At 36.3% G+C, this 15,087-nt stretch overlaps 1 long non-coding RNA gene across 2 annotated transcripts in view; it reads right to left on the reverse strand.

The window, feature by feature from the left end:
* LOC145664876 (uncharacterized) overlaps nucleotides 1-15,087 on the reverse strand; it is an 87,365-nt gene that overhangs the window by 17,105 nt on the left and 55,173 nt on the right. The window lies entirely within an intron of this gene.

A 15,087-nucleotide genomic window follows, 5' to 3' on the forward strand; every position in this document is an offset into this window, starting at 1 on the left:
AGAAGACTAACTGTAAATAATAATTAGTACAGTAATAAAATTAGTAGTAAAGAATATGTGGATTATTTTAGATTTCTACAACTCTATTTCTTAGTTCTCCCATATTCACTTTCTAACGATCAGCGACAGTTGTTGTCTAAATTCATACAATTATATGCACTAATCTCAAGATTTTTCACTTCATGATGTAGAGGCAGAAGTTACTCTTGACCTCGGAGCTCACTTTAGGAAAAACTCGTCAGGAAAAAATAATATATAATAATAACCGCATGCACATGACAGGCAATAGTTCATGTTGGTCCCTTCGCGATTCTGCGCGACGAATCGAAGGAGCACCGACCAAAATGAAGTCCTCGCTGCTACGCGGTACTAACTTCAACACCCCGATTCTAGATATCTGTTTCGACTCGACGAAACCCTGCCGCCAATGGCACACTAGCGACAATCTTTCGACTCGTCGATATATCGACGATCGACATTTACTGGCAAGTGGGTCACTAGGTGTTGGCGACGTTTACGGTATGAGGTCCTTTTTGAGAAAATTGTTTCAATTTCGGAACTACCACCTAGGAGAACACATTTATATTTAACGGTTCCGGTACCATTAACAAAGATGGTCGTGAGTTCCAATCCCGTTTAGGGCATGGGTGTCATGTGTTGTTTTTCAGCATTGTCCATTTAGTTTAAGTAGCACATCCGTGAGATGTAAAACTGAAAAATTAATAAATACATAGCAGGAGTCCAGTCTAACACTCTATTACTAGCTGGCTCATCGACTAACAGAATATTACAAAGCCTGAAACGCTAGATAATTTTACTTGTTCGTTTAGCAAAAATTGACTTTATTTAAGAAGAACTGCGAAAATTATTGCAAGGTCAGTCATGAAATTATTCTCGCGTGTTGGTTTTCGTGACTTACCTTAAGGAAAAAGGAAGTTTTAAAAAACTAAAGAAAGGTATATTAGCTCTCCAATACCAGTCCATGACTACGACCAGTACCAGTAGTTATTCGTTTCGAAAATTGCATAATGCTGTTATTTTGAACATAGTAGAACAAGTACTGCACGTACTGATTGTTCATTGGCGATTCAAAGACGATGACTGGTTAGATGATGATGTGCATTGACCTTTAAATGACAAATGAAAAATGAATGACAAATGACAAATGACGAATGACAAATGACTTCATGTCTTGGTCTTTAATCCAGTACCCTTTAAGAAACGCCTTTATTATCATTATTTCGTGTTGATAAGAATGACTTGCGATCCGTAGGAAGTTTTGTCAAGAAGAAAGATGCTGTGAAGACATAACAGGAGGTCACTAGACATTAACAGAAAGAGTAATGAAGAAACATCGAAAGCAGATCCGAGAAGTATCGTTCACCTAAATAATCCAAACAACAGAAATCAATAGAATGTCTTTTCTTTGCTCAGGCCGTCTCTAGTTTCCTCTACAATCAAATAAGATTCCATTCCGGCTCAATTAGTTACACATTTATTTATATCCTGCAGTGACATACACGTATTATACTCCAGCTAAACATAATATAATGTCCCTTATGTCCAGCCATGTCTCAAGCACTGGTCATGAAAATCTGGTGCCTGTGGAAAATCCGGCGGGTCTCCATAGCATGAATGAAAATATCGGATACTCTGTCTTCTGGTAAAAAAAAAAAAAAAAAGGTAGTGTATTTTTTTTCTGCTTCCTGACATTCTCATCTTCTCGATACTCAAAGTAGTTGAACTAATCCTATTTCCTGAACCTTTCTGCAAATAGTGAAAGTAGCATACTTAAATTTTGGATTTAAAAAAAAATCGACAGCTTACTTTCCAAAATCGACTCTCACCTCTTGTGGATTCTATTGCAATTTCTTCTTACTAATTATTTCTAGAATTACGAAGACTTTGTATGTACCTTGTTTTTCCCACCAATAGAGGAAGACAGTAAAAAAAAAAAAAAAAAAAAAAATACTTCCGTAAATATTTATCATGTATTGTGTATAACTACTAAAACCGATTGGACAGTTTTGAAAGTCCATCCATTAAAATACCTTTCATGACATTCAGGACTACGGACGTAAGTTTTATTTTCTTAAAAAAAAAAAAAATCCATTTTCGCTTAATAAGAGCAATAATTCTGTATCACCATTTTGGTTGATGTTTTCATACCTCTGCTTCGCTGGGTTGAAATAAAAACTTTAAATGTATAACTTCTTTATATAGGCCCTATTTCAGTTGCGAGGCTGAATTTCGATTTAAACGGCATAGGAAGTGTCACTGTTCATCTGAGTGACCTCGAAAACTATGGATTCGACACTAATATCTGTCACTTTCGATCATATTTAAATATCTTCTTCTCCCTCAAGTTGCATGATCAAAGTGAAATGATAAAAAACATCCCAGACACGAACCTCATCTATTTGAAAATTTGATAGAATGGGGAAATTTTGTAGGTAAATTTTAGCAAAAAGGGAAAAGGGGAATTTTTCGATAAATCGACTAAAACCAGGGAAATTTTCGCGCTGACGGATTGACCAATAGAAATGTTTAAATTTTTCTTTGTTCTTCAGAAATAAACCAAAACAATATCGATAGTTTGTATATGTAGATGTGTCTATTTAAAGTAGCATAATTTGCACCCATTGTTGCCTGAGTGTATTTATGACAAAAATATAGTTTTTTTTTAAAAAAAAAAAAAAAAAAAGCTTAAAGCAGATGAAGAAAACAAATGTGGTTCGCACTTTCTTTAATATAGCTAAATTAATATTATCACATAACTTCTGTCATAGGAATTGGACATTCAACAAACTAAGGTAAATTTAATAAGAAAAGGGAAAATTTTGTGGCAGTCGAGGAAAATTTTCTTAAGGAAAACTACGAACACTGATACGGAGTTAATTGAGTTTAACGTCCCGTTCAGCAACGAGGCTATATGAGAGGGGACTTACTGATTAACGTGGAATCCGAACCACATGAGCTCCCGCCGGGAATCGAACCCGGGTCTCCCATGCCAAAGGCGCGTATGCTAACCGCTTAGCCACGAAGGAGCTCTGATAGGAAGTTAATGACTTGCCTTTAGTTTAAGTCTCTACTTAACCCTTTTGTGGACAGAGGGAAGCATATTTCCCGCCAAGTGAGCCTAGGTATGCTCTTATTCGCTGCACTGCGAAGCGATATTCCCATTACTCATAAGTCTTTTCACTATGGAAATGGTAATTGCACTCGAGAAATTATTTTGTTTGCTTGCTTTGAATGTGTGCTGGGAAGCTTAGAGGAGGTATCGTCTCATCTCTTGTAGAAAAATTTTCCCACGAAAGGGTCAAATTTTTCAGGTAACGAAAAACTGGAAAAATTAAACAAATTTAAAGGAAGACTAACTGACTTCAAAAACACGCTAAGAAGCAGATAATAAAAACTTTACAAAATATTATCTTACTTCAAAAGAAAGCTGTAAATAACAGAAAATAATTTTAAAAAGTGCTTAAAAGCAGAAAATAATTCATTTCTGTTATCTGTAAATAACAATTTGCAGTTTGTGTCAATTGGTCAAGCAAATTAATGCCTAAAAAATTTCTTTTGATTTGATTTTATGGAATCTTAATTTATTTGAGTTGGCAAATCCTTCAAAAATTCAATAGATAAGCTAATAGTTATGAATTGTTTTCGGTTTTTAACAATTTTTAAATCATTTTCTGCTTTTAAGCGCTTTTTGTTATTTTCTACTTTTTAGCGCTATTTTGAAATCTGTTAAATTTGATCTTTAAGGAAATTTTTATTTATACAATAACAACTTAGTGTATTTGCCATCGGCCCTAGAATGCTCATTTTTATTCAAGTATCTCTATTATTTGTTCATATTTTGCCTCAAAATCCAATGTACCTACTGTTTAAACCAGTATGAAAATTAAGGTTGCCAACTTTTGAAAATTGAAATACCGGGCACCCTCGTAGAGTACCGTCTCTACGACATTAGAAGCATTGCTAGGACTGGTGATCTCTCTACTGGTGGAAACAAAAACCGGTTTTTCGGTTTTTAGGAAAACCGAAACCGGTGTCCGAAAATTTTCAAAAAAACCGGTTTGTTTCGTTGTTCTCCGGAAACCGATTCCATTTATACAGAAATAGTTTTGCTTTCCAAAGGTTTTAACCAAAACCGGTTTCTGTGAAAAACCGAACCGGTTTTTGAACAAAACCGAAACCGGTTTCGGTGAAAAATCAAACTGAAACCCGAATCGTTTTTTGAAGAAAACCGAAACCGGTTTTGCCCATCCCTGCTTATAATACTCAACGGCGCCGACTTTAAAAATTTATGTGGGTGCATATCAATGGCGGGTTGTGCTAGCCTATATATTTTAAGGGAAGTCTCGATATTAGATTGATTTATTTTTAGTTAAAATATTTTATGAACACTGCATAAAGGACTATGCTGTGATAAAATAAAATATACCGGTACTATAAGGGTAAGTTTCGGCTGCCCTAGTTCAGTCGGTAACACGGCTGAATTAAATGAAAGAGCAACGGGTCCACACTAAAACTCTTGTGGGTGCCGGAGCTCCGGAGCACCCAATGTAGTCGGCGCGCATGATGATACCTACATGCTTTTACTGAATCTGGATGCATTATTTAATTGGAAGATGTAGCCGAGGATGAACCAGTGCTAGCTGCGCTCTTGAAAATGTACTTTTGTTGACCATTAGCAATTTTGATAAGTTTAGTAAATTTTCCTGCCTTCAATCTCTTCAGCAAATTCCTTGCACAACAGTCGATATTTAAGCAAATTATAAGCTCTGCTTTAACCATGTTCATCGACAAACGATTCCTTTCGTCACTCCAAAATAATCTGAATAGAACAGAGAATAGAACTAATAAGAAGAAAAAGTACCGGGCATTTAACGTTCGGTTTTGAAGTTGTACTGGACACCGAACAAGGTCAAAAACCGAACTATCCGTTAAATTACCGGACGTTGGCACCCCTAATGAAACTTCGAATTTGTGGAATCTAGAAACAAATTAGTCGAGTTTCTATTGTTTTAAAGTCGAAACAATCGTCTTAGAACTCGAATGATACTGAAATGGTTTAGGTTCGTATTCCAAGTTATTACTGTGGTCAGTGGCGTATTTAGGATTTGGTTTCGGGAGCTATGCACAATATGTAAACAAGCACATATTTTTCTTAGAAATGGTAAGAAGGATTATTGCTGTACGTGGAATTTCGGCCTATGTTTAGCAGAAGGGGTCCAGCTCTTTTCTCTAAAAAATGTTACTATTTTGGTAATATCTGTTCACATTCGGTTAGTTTAGGTAGAGTTGGTTAGTTTAAGTTAGGTTAGGCTAGTTTAGGTTACGTTAGGTTAGTTTAGTTTATGTTATATTAGTGTATGAGTCCCGCATAATTTTCCAAAAAGTGATAGAATTTCGCTTATTTCTACTAATATTACGTTAGTTTAGGTTAGTTCAGGTTAGCTTACGTTAGTTTATGATAGGTTAAGTTAGATTTGGTTACGTTATGTTACGTCTAAGTAGGCTACTTGCATCACTCATTTCTCCTGTAAATTTTGTGTTTTTTACGTGCTTTTTGACCCCTTGTACTAAACATACCCCGGAATTTCAGCTGGGGATCTTGAGCCCGATAGCCACTCCCTAAATACGCCACTGATTGTGGTTTTAAAAATGTTTCTAAAATGTAATCGTTACCAGTGTATTATTTAACCTGAGATAAAAGTATATTTACGAAGTGACCTGGCAACATTACAGAAGGTGTTGGTAATTTTCCATAACGAAAATTAATCAGGATATGACATACATAATGTTTTTATGCACCGATAATATTGTTGTCTAATTAATAGACATTAGTCCTCTCGCAACCTATCATCTCCTTGGTCACGAAAGAGCTATTGGAACATCTTAAACGAATAAAGGACAAATAAAAAAAATAAGTGAAAAGAAAAATAATAGCCTATATTGTCCAGACCAAGTTGTCACGTCATCCTAAGATTTTTGGATTCTGTCTTGTAAGATGACTACAGTGTATAGTTGTTAGTCCACTTTGAAACAATTGGCTGTTTCACGCTTAACAACCTCTTACTTCGTTTAACCCGATTTACGTGCGTATAAACAGGTATTATTTAAAAGAAAGAAAAGAAAAAAGCTGTTATATTACCCGGTTGGCAGGTGCTACGTGAGAATTTTGTTCGTCTTCCTCTTCTTCGTTATTGTCGAAGTCGTTCTTCTAACTAGGCAGATGCAAGAACTTGTTAGAATAGGTCTTTCTGTCTCGTACCACTCAAAAGTAGCTTTTGTATTTAAAAAAGAAAACTAGTCCTGGTACTAATCTTTTGGTATTACATCCGTTTTGTATTTTTGTATTAGAGTTGCCATCTTTTTAAAATGTAAAATTCGGTTAATTAGTAAACTGACTACATGACAAAAATTGCCAAATTTTTATCACAATTGAAGGTAATTTATATCAGGGTGGATTGATTTAAATCAGTCTGATTTAAATCACGATTTAAATCAAGATTTAAATCACTTGATTTTTTAAATAAAAATCGCCGATTTAAATCAAATTCGGAAATAATTTAAAGTGAAAATAAGTAAAGTCCCGTTTCTGTTCTGTTCTGTTCGATTATGGAAGATGATAATCACAATAAAATGAGACTCAAATTTACAGTATGTACAGCATAGTATGAAAACAAGTGTCATGCAGAGGATGATTAGGGAAAATCCCGTTTTGAACGGGTAACAGGATAATCCTGTTTTCTTCTCTTCGTAACACAGGATTAATATTGTAAATCGTTAACAATTCCAATGGGGAAATCACCATCGACATTTAAGACGAAGATTCTTTTGTGTCCGCGTATATATATTTCTTCCCAGATAATAGGACGTATTTAGAAGTGTCCTATCCCCTGTCCGGTTTTTTTTTAAAGATTTTATAACTTTAGGCAAAATTTATGTATTTCGTGCCGCAAGCTAGTTACAATTTCCTTAAAAATATGCCCCTGCCAAATATCAGTAACTTCTGTGGGAAAAAAAGTGTCACTTTGATAAGCGTTGCTGTACTTTTTCCTTAACGCTTAAGCTTTTAAGTTATATCACCTATTTTTAGGTGATAGGATAAAATCTTCATTATTCGATTAAAAAGTACCAATAAAGCTTTTTACTTGTTTTTTTTTTTTTTTTTTTTTTTAGGACTGAAGGCATCGTAGAGCACGTTACATATGTTTTCACGCCTCTCTGCGTCTAGACACAGGATGTGATGGCGTCATAAATTTTTAAAAAATGTTGTGCTTATTTTTATTATTTTTTGGCGGGCCTACATTTTGCATTCAGAAGACTGAAATTCTGCACACTCGTCCAGTGCACTCTTAGTATTTTTCAGATGATTTCAGATCTCTGAGTGAAAACAAGGGGGGCCAGAGGGGCAAAAATTAAAAAAAATGATATTTTTAACAAAAAATAGCTTTCTTCGCGATTTTCGCGCCTAAGATGGAGATATATAAATGGTACCATCTGAAAGGCTGTTCTATTCTGAAAAGAATGATGTACGAACCATGATCATAGGATAAATAGGGATGTCTCAGGAAACTGTTACCTGAGATCCTGTTTTATACGGGAATCTGGTGTATTTAGTATTTTTCGCGGGCTTAATTTTGCATCTAGACGTTTGAAATTTTGGACACTCATTCACTGCATCCCTTAGTATTTTTCAGATTTGTTTGAGATATTTATCTTTAAACAGAGGCGTTACAGAGGGGTAAAAAGTAAAAAAGGGGGATATTTCTTAACAGAAAATCCCTTTTTTCGTGATTTTCCAGCCCCAGATAGCCTACACCAGTGTTTCTCATAGTGTGGGTCGCTAACTATTGGTGGGTCGCGGGCCGTGTTTTTGCGGGTCGCGAGAAATTAAGTATGAAAATTTTATTTTGATGCAGAAACATATGTTATGAAGTAAGTACCATTCAGGAAATGAACATTCGAAGCGCTTGTTAATGAGGTGAAGAGTAAGAGCCTTGTTGTACACATGGAAAAGAAAGTATTTGACAGTTGACAAATTTTCTTTTGTCAATAACTCGGGAACAAATGTATTAATTTGGATATTTTTGATGCTATCCTTAGATTAGTTATAACTTAATAACTTGCCAAAACCGGTACTCTAATAGGCTATTTTTTGTTTAGTTATTACGAAAAGAAATTTTGTCAACGGAAAAATACTTTCTTGATTGTACAATCAGTAGAGATGCTGGATTAGAATGAAAAGAGAATGGGTGAGTCAAAATCTGTCACGGGGTAGGGCATTGCGTTGGGTTGTTAGCTCTGAGTTACATTTTTATGGAAAAATTAGAAATATGACTTTCAAAATTTAATTGGTTTGTAATGCATCACGATGTGTATTTGAATAAAAATAGCTGGGCCACAAAATAGTTTTAATATTTAATATGGGTCGCGGTCACAACAAGTTTGAGAACCACTGGCCAACACGATGGAGACATTTGAATGGTACCGTTTGAAACTCTATTTTATGCTGAAGAGAATAATGTACAAATCATGATTCTAGGATAAATAGGGATGTCTGAGGAAACTTTTATGTTACATCCGGGTCATCTGGGGTATTGTGGGGATGTTCTTAGCTTATTGTTAAATAGTTTCCTCACCCTTACTACTCAAGATAGAAGCTTGAAATTTTTGTACACACATTTAGTATACTTTTAGTATTTCCCAGTTGATTTTGAGATCTGTGCGTTAACACAGGGGAGTCCAGAGGGGACCAAAATTTGAAAAAAAAATCAGAAAAAATCCCGACTTCTCTCAAAATTTTCCGCTTCAGGGACATGATAGGGAAAATGTGAATGTTACCGTTTTATATAAGTTGTTCTATTCTGAAGAGAATGAAGTATGAACCATGATCCTAGGGTAAATAGGGATGATGCTTGACTGAAAGTCTCTAATTTACAAAAAAAAAAGAAACATTGTTTGGGATTGATATAGGTTAATGATTGGGAATTAATCAAAATTCAACCCCAATACTTTCACTTAAATGGCATAATTGGCATTTAATACTAATTCGTAATGGTTCTTCTTCAGTTCGCGACTTGTATTATACGAGGAGAAAGATTTGATTTAAATCAAAAAAATCGATTTAAATCAAAAAAATCATCAAAAATGATTTTTTTCAAAAAAATCATGATTTTTTCCACCCTGATTTATATATTTGTAACCTTTCGCTAGCCAAAGAGATATCTCAACTGAGCACAAAGATGTTCCTTGGACGTTCAAGTGACGTCAGTTCCAGGATCAGGGGCATCATTTGACGAGGGCAGAGACACCATTGACCTCCAGAGTTTGAGAAACTCATATATTTTAATGAATTGTATGGTGATATACTTTTTAAAAAAAAAAAAGGAAAGAAAAAAGTTGTTCTTGTATGTGTAGAGGATCTTGCTCTTCCCTCCAAGGGCGCCGATCCTGGGGGGCCGAGGGGCCCCGGTCCCCCCAAAGCTTATGTGGGCCCCCAAAAATTTACAGAGAAATTAGCGCCCTTGCTTCCCTCCCCAACTCCCCAAACAAAGTCTAAAATGTCTCTGCTGCCCAAATTGTCCCCAGTGCAGTAATTTTTGCTCGTGTTAGTCCCGTGAATATTCTTTGGAAAAACAGGTGTTGGTTAATGTTCCGGATTAGGATTAGGAATTAGATTTCTCGGTTTTCAGCATCTATGGTCATGTTAGTCCGTCACTTATGAGATGACGTCTCTCGGTGATCACATTCCCCAGAAAATTGGAGAGAAAGAATAAGGAATGGGGAGGAAAGGAAGCGGCCTGGGACCTATATATTAATACGTACCATCCTGACATTTTCCTGGTGTGACTGAGGAAAACTTCACTAGGGATGGCTAGCCTGAAAAAGCTTTTTTGCACTTTTACGACCGAGTGTCCCCAACAAGAATCGAGGCCGGGACTGTTTATGTTCTTTAAACGGGACTTTGTGTGATTCTTGAGGGACATTTCTGGGCTCTTTGGGGGATAATCACAGAATTGTTTTTGGTTTTTCAAGTACTACTCCATGACAGACACGTCCTATTGAAATCCAGTTTTAATACCAAAAGTTTCTATTGTGACAGGCTGACAAGCACATTCTACTAAAATCCCAGGGAAATCTCGTGGATATTTCCAACTATGGGAGGCACATTCTATTGAAATCCCAGGAAAATCCCGTGGATGTAACGTTTTTGTGGAACCCTCAAAATTATCTAAACATTCTTCACTCGTTCAACACAGCGTTATTAAAAGCTGGAAATTGATGTTTCTATGGCTCTAAACTCAGATTCAAAAACTAAGTAAAAATTTAGAAACTGAAGCTCATCGCTAAGTATATTGCAGAGGTTCTTGCAGTTCTTCAGATCACAATAGATTATAAAAGAGAGAACGTTGAAACAAGAAGTTATGCGGCACGGTTATACTAAAGTTGTTCCTTTACAATTTTTAGTTTTGTTGGGAATTCATGTCTCGCTTCAATCAATCGATTCGAAAAGTAGCTTCAGAATCCTGAGATGAACTTCTGTGATGACTTACATCTTTTAAAAAAAGTCACACAAGACTTTTGCTCTGAAACAGAAGCTTTAGTTTGCCGGACCTGGAATGAAAGACTTAATCTCTGTCAAAAATTGGATGTTGAAATTGAGAGATATCAAAGAAGAAAGAAAATTATGTCCAGTGATATCTCGAGAGATGGAGGGACTAACCACTAAGCAAGGAGTGATAAAGGTAGTGAAGGATTATCTGGATCGTATTCTCATGAAAATTAATTATAGACTCACTTCCTTGCAAGATGCTGATTCCGGTTACTTCTAGACCTCAATATATTGTGTTATAGTGCTTCTAGTAATGTCTTAGAAAACAACTACAGAACCCCGGGCAAATCTTACAACAAAAGTACTGATGTATAGCTGTTAGATGAAGAAATTTTGGACTTCAGAAGGTAATTCTCAACTTGCGCCGCAAACATTTCAACGTCTGAAAAGAGATGAACGTTCTTAAGTTTTTCGTCCAGCGTGAAGGTGAGGGTATGTCCCCCAATCTGCAGAACGCCAGGAGAAAAAAAAAATGCTAATCATTGTTTTTTCTATACTAAAGCCTGTGACAAACATCTTGGCATTTCAGCTAAACGAATAAACCACAACCACGTTGTCGAATGCTAAGGAGTGTGGCTATGGCTGAGCAGACAAACTACAGCGCGATCAGGTGGCAGAGGATAAACGTGGATGTGTACAAAATGAACATGGCAATACTGCTGGCCTCTCATTTGCTAGCAGCATTTAAAGGGATCTTAGAGCGCCGCCTTCAAATGCCAAGATGATTGTCACGCCGTTTAGTTATGAAAGATCATTCAACAAATTAACACTAACTCTTTCGTACTTACGAGTATCCATGGGAGCGTGATCCCGCCGTACTAAGTGTTAAGAGGAAAGAAGTTAAATGGCCTTTAGAGGATTTTACAGCACTTGAGACAAGAAAAAAAAGCTTAATTTTTATACATAATATAATAATCATACTCAAACGTCAGCTAATGTTACAAATTCTTTTAACTATTTTAAATTTTTGCATCTTGTAAACGATTGCAGTAAACTTAATAAAATATTTTTAATAATATCATCACCATAGATATTCCTCCATTATTGGTAGATCACTTGCTGCAACTGAGAAACTTCCATTCTCCACGGTCTTCCGCTGACCTCTTTGTCTTCACGTACGATTTTTCTGTTTTGATATCGTCCATTAATTGTAGTCTCCTTTTCTTTCTCCCTTTCTTTCCTGCCACCATCCCCTCTACCACGTCCCTCATGATGCAGTTCTTCCTTATCCAATGTCCCAACTAGTTTTTCTTCCTCCTCTTATTAATATCTAAAATTGTTCTTTTCTTCTCTACTATTTCTAACACCTTCTCATTCATTTTCCGCTCGACACAGGTAATTCGCTCCTAGGTCCTGTCTTATGTACCTCCTTCCTGAAACAGACGTTAAACTCAAAATCAATTCAACTCAACTCATTCTTCTCCATACCCACATTTCGAAAGCTTCCAGTTGTTTCTCATCATTTTCGCGTAATGTCCAAGTTTCTGACCCATACAATACAATACTCAATACGAAGCATTTTATGAGTCTTTTTCTCAACTCTTTATTCAAGGTCCCACAAAATAGCATGTTCTTCCTCCTAAAGGCTTGTTTCGGCATTCCTATCCTTGCTTTTATTTCACGTTCACATTTCATATCACCATTAATAATACTACTCAGGTATCGAAAACTAGTCAGCTGTTCTATTTCCCCCCCTCCTACTTCTATATTTGACACCGGTCCCTTCGTTCCAATCAGGTCTCTGTCCTTTTGTCTTTCTAACATTTATTTTCACCCCATGTTCTTCACAGCCCTTCCTCGAATTTTCTAACATATTATTAATTTTTCCTTCAGATTCTCAAACAAGCGTCATATCATCTTTAAAGCGTATACCCCTAATCATTCTCCTCCTACTGAAATGTCGTCTTCATTTTGTAGGCTCTTTCTCGTTATCTCTTCTAGATAGATATTAAATAATGTAGGCGAGAGACATCCCTGTCAAACCCCCCTTCCAATTGCACTTTTCCCTCCCATTTCTTACCCTATTCTAACACTTACTATTTGAATAATCAAGTTTTGTTTTATTTCCAAAGTTACAATCATATTGATGAAGAAAGTAGAAATAAGAACTTGGTAAAAGGCCAGATACTGTTAACGCTAGATACGTCGTGGAAGTGGAAAGGCTTCCATTTTTCTTGAAAATCGCATATTTTCTATTTTCAATTATATTCAAGCCACTTTCTTTGTCTCCCCTGGAAGTTAAGCTCTGCTACCTATTAAAATGAAGTCCCTGGCCATATATTCTATGCAGGGCTATAACTTACCAGATGATTGTTAGTTGGTTAACACATTAGCTCCTCTCTTTATTACTAGTATTTCTATTTTTCGGGTACAAAGTTTATCACCAGTTATAAACAGGCTTCCTTCTAGAAGATTTTGTCCGGAGCTGCCCTGTGACACTATTTACTCTGCACAAAAGTAACATTAATTGCAATTTAATTTATCTAAGCTCCGGAAGAGAGCCTTAACCCCCCAAAAGTATACCTGGAAGAAATACTGGTTGCAAGGATCATGGAGACAACAGAATATTGTTAAGTGTAAAGGTAACCAAGAAAGTTCTATCGCTTTATGTGGAGGTCTGTGTTCAATTGGCCCTCACACCGTGAGTTGAATGCGAATGGTGATAAGGCGAAGGTCAGTTATTGCTGTGAGTATATCCAACATACTAGCTGGTTGTGGCAGTTCAGTTACACCGTTAACTTGCGTAAGAACAGAGTGAACATGGGACTTCCACAGAGCGTCATAAGAGCGTGTATATTACACGAGTTCAGAAGTAAGTCCTGGACGAAGCTCCGCAGCGCCGCGCCGTTATCATTGGTTAAATCCCATGAACCGGTTCCAAAACAGCCGAAACCAGCACTGAATCACAAAGGTCCTCCTTTGTGTTTGGACAGTTTGGTGGACTACTCGCAGCATAGTGCATCGGGAACTGCTAGCAACAGGTCAGAGCATCAACGCAACTGTCTACTATCAGCAGTTGAGCCGTATTCAAGAAAAACTCAAAACTCTGGAGCCAGCATTTCTGAATCATAAAGGGGCCCTCCTGTTACAGGACAACGCTAAGCCCCACGTGGATAGGATGACCCGGGGCACTAGTCTACGCCTTGAATAGGAAACACTATTGCATCCTCCATACTCCCCGGACATTGCACCGTACGATTATCACTTGTCCCTTTCCTTGGACAAACACCTTAAATGATGCCAGTTCAAATCCCTTGTAGAGGTGTAAAATGCACTGGAAACCTTCTTCGCCTCACAGACCACCAAGTTCTACCGCGATGAAATTCATGGGCTTCCAGAACGTTGGCAGAATGTAATGACTATTTTTGATCTCCCAGGTACGTCTTAGGTGACATATCGATGTTCGAAGGTGCTGGGTGAAAAAGCGACAGAACATTCTTGTTTACCTTTATACAAAAGGCATGGCATTACAACTTTCTGACGAAACCAATACAGGTTATCGGATATTTTCACGAGAAGCAAAAAAATGGATACGGATGGCAACTCTACCTGATAGTAAATTAATTTATAAGGTTAGGAAAGCAACTCTTGAATGAATCTCTGTTTTCTTCCAGGTGCGGCAGTTTTCTTTGACTATTTTTACTTATTCTTTGTGTTTCTGTAAACTCGAACTTAACCCACGTGCAGCTACAGACAAATGGCCCCCGTGGCCTGATTTTTTCCCCCCAACACAGACTTCTTAACAAATCAATGATTCTTTTTTAAATTAAAATAAATGAAATAAACTACTTCAGGAAAGTGGTAACCATAAATTTTTCTGACAGCCTTATGAGGCCGTTAAAGAAAAAAAAAGTGAACATCTTAGCATCCAAATTGCTTCGTTATCGGTTGAACATTTATTTTTTTAAAATAATAATAATAATAATAATAATAATAATAATAATAATAATAATAATAAGCTTAAAAATGAAGGGAATACGGTGAATCGGTACTTGAAAATATTGAAAATAAAATGTCATAATTATCTGTATATTGGAATGCTAGAAAAGTTCATGTTTGTGGACGTTTATATGTTTGTGGCCAATCCTTTCGACAATGAGTTCTCGGGAATCATAGGCTCTAAAAAGATGCCGTTTTCACTGATCGATTGCAAATTTTGTGTAGATTGTTCAGTTTTAATTGAATATTTAAAAAAAAAACGTGACCTTTATTTCTTTATTACATTTTTTAGGGGTACGCTGGAAGTGTTGAAATTTTAAAAAGTAAAACATCATATCCACGAGTTATACATTCCAACACCACATATTTGTATCTATCAGGCGTTTGTGTTATGGCCAAATGATAATGAAAAACGAAGGATAACCATTTCTCCAGTCTAAGATGAATCTTTATTGTTTGTAGTGTTTTGCCCAATGAACACCATGTATCTCTGACATTATAATTAATTGTGTGAGTAATAT

Source organism: Thermobia domestica, chromosome 11 (genome assembly GCF_964235325.1).
Source record: "Thermobia domestica chromosome 11, izTheDome1.hap1.1, whole genome shotgun sequence".
NCBI lineage: Eukaryota > Metazoa > Arthropoda > Insecta > Zygentoma > Lepismatidae > Thermobia > Thermobia domestica.